Genomic DNA, 10,050 nt, shown 5'->3' with positions numbered 1-10,050 from the left:
GTATAGCTTTAATATAGTGGCAAAATAAAAAAATGAAAGTAAAATGATAAGAAACATGTTTTACTTTTATTATAGGGATAGTATGTGCTATTAGTAACTATAATTATATTATTAATGATTCATATAATTTTACATTCATTTTAACGTTATCACATTGAATGTATTGTAGAAATGTATTCAAGCGTTTGTAGTTGTCCAATTGTAAGTTTAGTGAAAAACAAAGAAAATTTTATTATGTCGTACCAGTTTATCCTACAAGTTACATGTGTTGATCGTTGAATATTTAAAATTAGTTAAATATAGCCTATTGCATTAAAAGCTGATTATTCTCTTCAAGAATTTCTTAATATTTGCAAATATCAATACAAATTTTTAAAACCGATTTCGAGTGCAAATCAATTTTACTCTATATTACTTTTTCTTGATATATTTTCTTTCATCCAGGCTGCATGACATGTTTCAATTTCCTTCATATATCAATTTAACAAATTTAGTAGATACATATACATAAGTGATTTGGTAAAGATTGGGAAGAACTTTTAACAGAGATCAGTTAAGTCAGTCGAAGGTCCCAAGATTTTACAATCACAATTGAATTGGACAAATCAATCTTCACGACCTTGAATAATTTATATAAGTATTGAAATATCTTCGTTTGCCAATAGATTATAGCATTTTATACATGGTTACGTACAAATGTATACATGATTTGCGTACAAATTAAAAGAATCCTCTTGATTTGAACCTTTGAGCGAATATTATTTATTGTGATGTCACTTCCTTCTTCGACTAAACTAAGGTCAGTTATACCATTTGATCCATGTTTAAGAAATCCGTACAAATTAAAACTATGTTTCTGATTAATTATGCATGGCGATGAAGAATCTACAAGCTAATACTATTTATTGTGATGGCACCTTTTCTCAATATCTCAAAAATCCTTCTGTGACTGAATTATAGATATCATTTTATTTAACATTCGGTATCGATCTTCGAAGAAAAATAATCTAGTAGCCAAATCGATCCAAAATTAAATACAAAAAATGTTGAAGTATGAAGTATGAAGTATTCATACTTTGCATCCGCTTCAAATTTGATATTTGGTTAATAATGTAAATCCAGATCGGTATCTTCTATTTGGTCGAAAACTACTTTGAATAGTTCACAATCATAAAGACATAAATGTCCTTGACTGTGTTGGAAATAACTTCTATTTGGATTTTTCAAATAGTTTGGCACAATAAAGCCATCGAATCATTGCCATCACAATGATCATTATAAATCAAATTTCCTTTTTCATTGTCATGTGTGATTCTTCAACAAATAGACCAAGAAAATTGTAATGTAAATAAATCATAATTCCTGACACTATCAAAATAAAAATTGTATATGAAGTACCGTGTATTATACACTAAATCCTCGTGTTATGCATTTGTCTCAATCAAAGTTAATTCCTTCCATGACATGTTATATGCTCATGTTATTTTACGTAGGAGCAAACCTATGCTCTCTTCAAATATTCATATCGTCTGTCATATTGAGATTAATGAGTAATTATAGTAAATATTAATCATATTGTTTACCATCTTGTTTTACTTCCAAAAATTCTCAATTATTCTGGTTCCAATAGATTCGCAATTTCGTTATTATCGTTAGTTATTGTTGAACCTCAATAACAGTTCTTTTACTTCAATTTATTCATTATCTCTTGTTTCATGTACGTAATAATTTTTCATTCCTTTTATAATACTCCTATTACCAAAGGAGAAATAAAATCGATTACAAATATCTATTATCTTAACATTTCCTATTATTTTCTTTAATATTAATTCTATTTTCTTTTCTGAATTATTTATTTTATTTCCAAATTTGTTTTGTTAGCATTCAACAAATAAAGTTTCTTTGTGACTGCTAAATATTTTAACTAATTTTACATATTCAAAGACTAAATCACACATTATTTAGTTTTATTATCACAACATTGATTTCGAAAAAAATCGCAATTCAAGAAAACTACCGACAAATTTACAATACATTACATACTGATTTACTAACGCGTTTGTTTCTTTAGATTTATTTTCGCTTAACAAGAAACTCATGAGCAAATAAAATTATATGTAACATAGTAGCACACGTAACTAAGCAGTTCAATATTTAAAAAATAATTAAAAAAATGTCACATTCTAACAATTTTCTAGATTTACTAAAACACGATCTATGCTTTTTATGTAGTGGATTGGCATGCAACACTCTACCAAATAGAAATAAGAAATTTGAATATAAGAATATTTGAATATTCTTTAAATTCAAGATGTATAACTTGATGTTGCATTTTACAATGCTAGTATTTTATTGATATGTTTTGGATTTTGAGTTCTCTACATGGTGCACCACTAGTACTACAACCTGGTAATACTTTAATAAGTATTACCTTGATAAGATTTCCATTAAAAAAATTGTCATCAGAGTATTGTTTCACTCATCTTCAGTTGAATTTTGTACAAATAATGAAATTGTTCGCGCCAAACACGCAGCCTACATAGGATGTCGAAATTTACGATAAGGAGGATAAATATGGACATATACCTTCTTTGTGGGCTCTCAATGCCCAGAAAACAAACTATTTCTCTATTGAAGGTTCATAAAATAATTAAGGGGTGTAAGCCCCTTCCTGATACTGTGAAATACAAAAATTGTCACGGAGAGATGTGTAGCTACATATAACGAAAAACGAACAAATAGAGGATACCCCCAATATAGAGAAAGGTACATTATTTAATATCTTTATATCAGATCATTCAACAAAACATTCATGTTAATATTTATTGCAGAAGTGATATGTGAAATTGAACATGGAGAAGTAGAGGAGAGTCCCAATATGAAGATGCGTACATTATTTAAAATTTATATATTTAAACTATTTATAAAAATCTTTTAAACTCCAATAAACAAATTCATTCGTCTCAATATGTCGCAGAGTACAAGTTGGATAGTATCATGAACACTCTATACAAATTATCATATGAAATTAATGAAATGAAGGAAGACATAAGGGAGTTGTCATATAAGAGAGATTCTGGTCACAGGTAATTATGCACAAATTTAATTCGAAATAAATTGGACCCCCCCTAAGCGACAAAGGATGTTTCTAAAATCATCAATTAGATTTACGCCAGTGGTATATGCATTCAAAAATTACAATAATATTAATTACTTGTATTTTTATAAACTAAACTATTGCAGAGTGTCAAACAAAAACGCAGCAATGCCTTGACACCTGGAGCCTATAAGATGTATAACACATCAAAAATTTTGATACAGGAGGTGCGAAGAATTAATAAACAAAATACAAATTTACGGGACAAATTGTAACTAAAAATTATAACTAAAATATTGTATAAAGTCTAAGCTAGGCTAAAATGATCTTTGAATGAAAAATGTTTCTAACATATTTGTCCTCTATTTTTAGCAATCGCCGACGGTTTCTTCTAGTACCACAGGAGGATGCTCATCTTCGGAGCATGCTGTAAGTTTATTCATTTATTATATTAAAAGGAAAATAGATTGAATATTAATTAAAAATAATAAAATCAGCACACAGGATGACATAAAATTTACAGATCAGTGGAGTTTCTTTAAAGAATGAACTTTATTTTTAACTCCCCTTTTTTTGCAGCTTGTTTTAGTTCATTTTAAATTGTTCTGAATATTAATATTTTGAACTTAAAAAATACGCATTAATAATATTAAATATTTTGATATAACATTAAAAATTCAGTGTTACAACAATTAATTTATGGCAATGAAATTTCGATTTAAAACGTAAATAATTATACCAATATATGTACACACACACATACGATATATGCAGGATGTCTCAGATCTCAATGTCAAACCAAAACGAAGCTCATGTGTGTAACTGTCCTAAAGAATATATTTTTTATCTCAAAATGTTTTGAAATTGTGTTTTTGAGAGCAACCCAGAGTTCTGGTAAAATTGTGACCATTTTTTGTTTATTGCGGTTAGTTTTATTGGTTTTGTTCATTTAAACTTTGGATTCGTAATTGTAAATAACATTTCTAGGATCGCAGTCAAAAATCATGACACAATTGCCCTGAGTTTTTATGAATTACTGCTTTTAATTTAATCAGGATTGTAAAATGATCCATAGAATCCCTTATTGAAATTTCATGATTTCTGCTAGAAATTATGGCTGAGGAGACGTTTGGAGCTAGCTGGAAGGGGGAAAATGTGCTCTATTCCAAGGGGTTCGGTTTATGCCCAATATGTGCGATATTGCGCCGAGATAAACTTGGCGCCTATAAATAGAGCATTATTGGGCAAAATTCTAAGAACCGTTTTCCCTGGATATCAATCAATATCAATTTTTATACTGTTTTTAGATCCACTGATGATGACATTAAATTGAATGTCGAAACGTTTGGAATTAAAGATTATTTTATAAATCTTTGCCTTTTCTTTGTTTGATGTATCACCCTCAAGAACTCACTCATATATATATATATATATATATATATATATATATATATATATATACAGTAGAATCCGATTAGTATGACGCCGGATATATTGACAACCGCTTATTATGACGTAATTTTAAAGGCAGTTTGGTTTCCATATAAAATTTCCCATGTAGAAATTAATATGGTCTGAATCTACAAGCAATATACAATCTACATTCAACAAATTTGAAACCAATATTGGTTGGTCATAAAAATTGAACATTTTTTATATTGAGGCCATATAGGTAAACCAACATTGGTCTATATTGGTCTATATTTGGCAATTTGGAACCAATGTCGCCTACAAATGGTTGAATGTTGGTAGACCATATACCATAGACAGAGAGCTGGCGAACAGTTTGAATTATTAATTATTGAATTATTCTGAAACTTATAACTGATGTTGAAATATTACACAAATATTTGAAGATTTGAAGTTGAAATAATATAACGCCTGAATCAAGGTCATTTATTTAACAATAAAACACCTGAAATTTATTTATTTATTTATTTATTTCTGAAATGAACATATACGTAAATTTATTAAGAATGTTTTTGTGGAAATTCATTTATTAAATATAAACAATGATACAAATATATAACTGCATTAAAAATATGATTATTTATAAAACACAAAAGTGTCATAAATATTGATTATTTTTTAAATAGATATTTATTAATACATATCAAGTAAACTTTTTTTTATAACAATAACAAAAGCAAATAAACTTTCCTATTTATAACATCATCACTCGATAAAACATTTCACAGCATCTGAACATATTTTATTTGTTGTTAATATATTTATTATCCATTATGAAATAGTTATTTCATCGTCTAGAACATTCATTGGAAAACCTACCTTACATTTGATATATATCAAGTAAATTATAATCGAATAATTATTCGATTATAATTTACTTGATTATATCAAATGTGAGGTAGGTAAAGTAATAAAAGTAATAAAAGCAAATTAACTTAACTATTTATAACATCATCACTCGATAAAACATTTCACAGCATCTGAACATATTTTATTTGTTGTTAATATATTTATTATCCATTATGAAATATTTATTTCATCGTCTAGAACAGTCATTGGGAAAGCTACCTTACATTTGATATATATATCAAGTAAATTATAATCGAATAACCCCAAAATATTTTTGTCCAAGTTTGTATTGTCATCTAAAACCTTGTATTCCTTGTTAGTATATTTATTATGTATCATTATATATTATCAATATAAATAATTTATGAAAGCGTTAAAATGAGATTGTAAAATGTAATTGACTCTACTTTTACCTTAAAAAATAATGACTTCATATCATAGTCTAGAATCTTGCTATGCAAATGTACAGATTTATTGACATATGCCACATTGCATTTATTATTATCAAACATTATGACTATTCTGTCAAAATTTATCTTTCCTTTCTATAACTTATTTAGTTACAAACTTTTGATGAAAACCTTTTCGATAAAATTTTACTACTAAGCAAACCAGTTTCTCTATTTTCTGCGCTTACAACAATATTACCTGAAAATAAATAAGAATGCGTTTTAAATGCAGAAGGAAATAATTATATTATAGCAACTATTGAAGCTTACCTTTTATAAATATGAAAGTATAGAAATTTTTTCTCTCTACTATATCATTATTTCCTGAAAATAAGTAAGTATAAGTTTTAAATGTATAGACAGAATAATATTCAGAAGTATTATATGCATTCACCTGGTAGTATAACCTCGTAAAATCCTTGCCAGAAATTAGGTTATGTTATGTTTGATGTCTGTAATATATTTCACATAATATATACGGCAGATTTCTCAACGCTGTTAAACTCCTGATCAAATTGGAAAATCTTAGTGTAAAAATGTTATTGAAGACATGCAAATCTTGTTGAAAATATACTCGAAAATTTCAGCTTCAGACAAATATAATTATACATGAGACACGGCACAACACTTCTCACTGTTATATTTTATTATAACTTATAACTTATAACACAACCTACGCACATACACACATTATCACTATTTTTTAAATTAAAACATAATTTGACTATTTACAATCGAATATAAAACACATTTTGTCAAGTGACGCTAAGAAGTGGCTTGTCTATGATTAAAAAACCATTTTGTAGTATTAATGCGCGTCAATCATAGAATGTACTAGAAACGTATTCGTCCGCGCCAAAAAATAGAAAACTCATAGCTTTATTAAATTCAAAATATTTAATAAATTTGTAAAGAAACTACAATATATATTATTATTCATTATTAAATTTGTATTAGAATACTTAGTTTTTCTTTCATACAACTAAATTTCGTATTGTAAACCGTTTGGAAAATAAGCTATTTAGACTCCTGTAATTTAAGAAAAAATTCCAAATTCACATTGTCAAAGATAAACCATATAAAGTATTATACATTGTTAGAATCGTCTCAAAATTTTTAATTTTTCTTTCATATATCACAATTCCGTATTTCAAACGGTTTGGCCTATGGGCGAGTTGCAGTGCTAAAATTCAAGAAAAATTAAAAAATCTGAAAATAATTATATGAACACACATATTGAATTATATATCATTTTATTCGTAATTTTATTCCGCATCTTTCGTCTGAATAAACTTTTTACGTATCTTTTACATTTTAGCTTGTAGCATGGAATATGAGTGAATAATCACATGCTTAAATATTTCAATTCATATATCTGGCGTATATTGTTTTCGTTCCGCATGGCCCGTTAGCTAAGCGCTAGCGATGCTGCTTCTAATCCTCGTAGTCTCAGGTTCGATTCCAGACAAGACTTTTGTTTTTTATTTTAAATATAATAACAATAATTAAGATTTTTTTTTAAAAATTTGGGCTAATTTGATTCAGAATGACAAAATTCGACAAAACATATAATTAGCAATGTGGATTTTCCCAAGAAAACAAACCTCTACTGTGGGAAACAATATTTATTATTAACATTAGAACAATATTTAATAGTCAATTGTAAAAAAATTTTGCATCAATATTTATTTTTTATTTTGAGGACAATATTAGCTTATGATAAAAAATTTTGTACCCGATGATAAAATTTTTTGCATAAATATTTATTTTTCAATTTGACGATAATATTTTGTACCTGATGATAAAAAATGTTGCATCAATATTTCTATTTCAATTTGTGGACAATATTTGTCAGCTGATGATAAAAAAATATTGCATCAATATTTATATTTCACTTTGAGAACAATATTTTTTAGCCTATGATAAAAATGTTGCATCAATATTCATATTTCACTTTGGGAACAATATTTTTTAGCCGATGATAAAAAAATATTGCATCAATATTTATATTTTAGTTTGAGGACAATATTTATCAGCCCATGATAAAAAAATATTGCATCAATATTTCTATTTTATTTTGAGGACAATATTTATCAGCCGATGATAAAAAATATTGCATCAATATTTCTATTTTAGTTTGAGGACAATATTTATCAGTCGATGATAAAAAAATATTGCATCAATATTTATTCTTCTATTTGGGGACAATATTTATTAGCCGATGATAAAAAATATTGCATCAATATTTCTATTTTAGTTTGAGACCAATATTGGACAAGGCCACTTATAGAGATTATTGCCTCAATATCGGCTGACGTTGGCCTGATCGATTAGTTGACATCATCACAGAACCGACGTTCGCCGATATTTTTGCAATATAGGTAATTACGGCCACAGAAAACCGATATTGGTAATATATTGTACCGATATTAATTTCTACATGGGAATATAAATATAAATATAAATATAAATATAAATATAAATATAAATATAAATATAAATATAAATATAAATATAAATATAAATATAAATATAAATATAAATATAAATATAAATATAAACCCATGTAGAAATTAATATGGTCTGAATCTACAAGCAATATAAAATCTACATTGGTCAAATTTGAAACCAATATCGGCTGGTCATAAAAATTGAACATTTTTAATATTGAGGCCATATAGGTAAACCAACATTGGTCTATATTGGTCTATATTTGGAAATTTGGAACCAATGTTGCCTACAAATTGTTGAATGTTGGTAAGGTAATATACAATTAGACAGAGAGCTGGTGAACATTTTGAATTATTAATTATTGAATTATTAAATTATTCTGAAACTTATAACTGATGTTGAAATATTACACAAATATTTGAAGATTTGAAGTTGAAATAATATAACGCATAAATCAATGTCATTTATTTAACAATAAAACACCTGAAATTTATTTATTTATTTATTTATTTATTTCTGAAATGAACATATACGTAAATTTATTAAAAATGTTTTTGTGGAAATTCATTTATTAAATATAAACAATGATACAAATATATAACTGCATTAAAAATATGATTATTTATAAAACACAAAAGTGTCATAAATATTGATTATTTTTTTAATAGATATTTATTAATACATATCAAGTAAACTTTTTTTATAACAATAACAAAAGCAAATAAACTTTCTATTTATAACATCATCACTCGATAAAACATTTCACAGCATCTGAACATATTTTATTTGTTGTTAATATATTTATTATCCATTATGAAATATTTATTTCATCGTCTAGAACAGTCATTGGAAAACCTACCTTACATTTGATATATATCAAGTAAATTATAATCGAATAATTATTCGATTATAATTTACGTGATATATATCAAATGTAAGGTAGGTAAAGTAATAAAAGTAATAAATGCAAATTAACTTAACTATTTATAACATCATCACTCGATAAAACATTTCACAGCATCTGAACATATTTTATTTGTTGTTAATATATTTATTATCCATTATGAAATATTTATTTCATCGTCTAGAACAGTCATTGGAAAACCTACCTTACATTTGATATATATCAAGTAAATTATAATCGAATAATTATTCGATTATAATTTACGTGATATATATCAAATGTAAGGTAGGTAAAGTAATAAAAGTAATAAATGCAAATTAACTTAACTATTTATAACATCATCACTCGATAAAACATTTCACAGCATCTGAACATATTTTATTTGTTGTTAATATATTTATTATCCATTATGAAATATTTATTTCATCGTCTAGAACAGTGACTGGGAAACTTTTTCAATCATAACCCCAAAATATTTTTGTCCAAGTTTGTATTGTCATCTGAAACCTCGTATTCCTTGTTAATAAATTTATAATATATCATTATATATTATCAATATGAATAATTTATGAAAGCGTTAAAATGAGATTGTAAAATGCACTCGACTCTACTTTTACCTTAAAAAATAATGACTTCATATCATAGTCTAAAATCTTGCTATGCAAATGTACAGATTTATTGACATTCCACATTGCATTTATTATAATCAAACATTATGACTATTCTGTCAAAATTTATATCTTTCCTTTCTATAACTTATTTAGTTACAAACTTTTCGATAACATTTTACTACTAAGCAAACCAGTTTCACTATTTTCTGCGCTACAACA

General features: G+C 26.3%; 1 long non-coding RNA gene across 1 annotated transcript; it reads right to left on the bottom strand.

The window, feature by feature from the left end:
* Positions 1–6,042: 6,042 nt before the first annotated feature.
* On the bottom strand, positions 6,043–6,623 carry LOC113364034. Its single transcript, XR_003366010.1, has 3 exons — positions 6,260–6,623; positions 6,136–6,189; positions 6,043–6,064 (listed from the first exon to the last, which is right to left on the bottom strand). It is a non-coding gene; the product is annotated as an uncharacterized LOC113364034 (long non-coding RNA).
* Between the last annotated feature and the right edge of the window lie 3,427 nt (positions 6,624–10,050).

The sequence above is a fragment of the Ctenocephalides felis genome, unplaced genomic scaffold (genome assembly GCF_003426905.1).
Source record: "Ctenocephalides felis isolate EL2017-DRISC unplaced genomic scaffold, ASM342690v1 CF-g0.4_SCAFFOLD_00845, whole genome shotgun sequence".
Classification (NCBI taxonomy): Eukaryota; Metazoa; Arthropoda; class Insecta; order Siphonaptera; family Pulicidae; genus Ctenocephalides; species Ctenocephalides felis.
The sequence above is the reverse complement of the archived record's forward strand: the minus strand, read 5'-3'. Positions and strand labels throughout refer to the sequence as shown.